Source organism: Microtus ochrogaster (genome assembly GCF_000317375.1).
Source record: "Microtus ochrogaster isolate Prairie Vole_2 chromosome 14 unlocalized genomic scaffold, MicOch1.0 chr14_random_1, whole genome shotgun sequence".
In the NCBI taxonomy this organism is placed as follows: domain Eukaryota; kingdom Metazoa; phylum Chordata; class Mammalia; order Rodentia; family Cricetidae; genus Microtus; species Microtus ochrogaster.
Window position 1 is genome coordinate 19574496 of NW_004949096.1, and position 1405 is coordinate 19575900.

The following is a 1405-nucleotide window of genomic DNA, read 5'->3' on the forward strand; positions in this document are numbered from 1 at the left end:
ACTGTAAAGGGGTAAGTGGTTGCAGGGCCAGGCAGTCACACTGTAAAGGGGTAAGTAGTTGCAGGGCCAGGCAGTCACACTATGAACTGTAAAGGGGTAAGTGGTTGCAGGGCCAGGCAGTCACACTGTAAACTGTTTATTGGAGGGATGGGAAGAATGGTGGATTTAGTGCACAGTGGTTGGGAACAAAAGTGAGTGGGTATTTTCAAAACTATAAGTGGTAAGAAAACTCAAATATGTTTTGAATGCTGACCTTTAAAATACTAAATGGTACAGGCTAGTCATTCATAGACTCTCTATTCCTTCTTCCTCCTCTTTTTCTTCTTCTTAATCTTTTTGAGGCAGAGTTTCACTGTGTAGCCATGACTGGCCGGAAAAGCACTCTGTAGACCAGACTTGCCTCGAATTCACAGAGATCTGCCTGCCTCAGCCATGCCCTTCTATATCCCTTCTTACTTAATCTCATTTTGTCTGGCTTCCCTATTTTGGTTTTTCCCGAGAGAAATGATTTAAAGAAGAAGGACAGTTTTGGAGGTTTTGTCTCATACATGTTGGCTTTAGTTTATCTGGGCATGTGAGCATCATGGTAGAAGAGTATTGCAGAGCAGAGCTGCTTATCTCAACAGTCAGGAAGCAGAGACACAGATTGTAATGGTCTGGAGTAATGCATGCTCCCTAGTGGCTTGCTTTCTCCAGCCCATTTAGTTTGAAACCCACTAGTAAATTAAAGCAGTCACCTTTCAGTGCCTTCAATACATGAGCCTGTGAGTGGGGGCCAGGTTCCTACCCAAACCGTAGCACTCCCTGTGGTTCAGGTACACTAGCTACTTCTGTTCCTCTTGTTTTTTCCTTGGGTTGGAATTTTCTTTTTATAGTTTTCTCATGGTTGGCTCCTACTTGCAGTTCAAGTCTCCACTTAATCTGCTCTTTAATTTTAAGATTTTATTTATTATTATTTTTATGTATGCATGCTTTTCCTGCATATATGTTTGTGTACCACATGCACAGCACACCTGGTGCTTTCAGAGGCCAGAACTGGGCATCAGATCCTTTGGAACTGGAGTTATAGATGGTTGGGGGCCACCATATAGTGCTGAGAACCAAACCTGGGTCTTCTGTAAAGACAACAAGTGCCTGTTTGTTTGTTTGTTTATTTATTATGTATGTAACATTCCTTCCATATATGCTTGCATGCCAGAAGAGGGCACCAGATCTCATTATAGATGGTTGTGAGCCACCATATAGTTGCTGGGAATTGAACTCAGGACCTCTGGAAGAATAGTCCATGCTCTTAACCTCTTAGCCATCTCTCCAGCCCCACAACAAGTGCTTTTAACAGCTGAGCCATCTCTCCAACTCCTGATCTGTCCTTTCATTATTTATTTATTTATTTATTTATTTATTT

The 1405-nt window shown here is 42.1% G+C and overlaps 1 protein-coding gene across 1 annotated transcript in view; it reads left to right on the forward strand.

Moving 5' to 3' along the window:
• Positions 1-1405, forward strand: part of Ddb2 (damage specific DNA binding protein 2) — a 20422-nt gene that overhangs the window by 3406 nt on the left and 15611 nt on the right. The gene's annotated exons all lie outside the window — the stretch shown is intronic.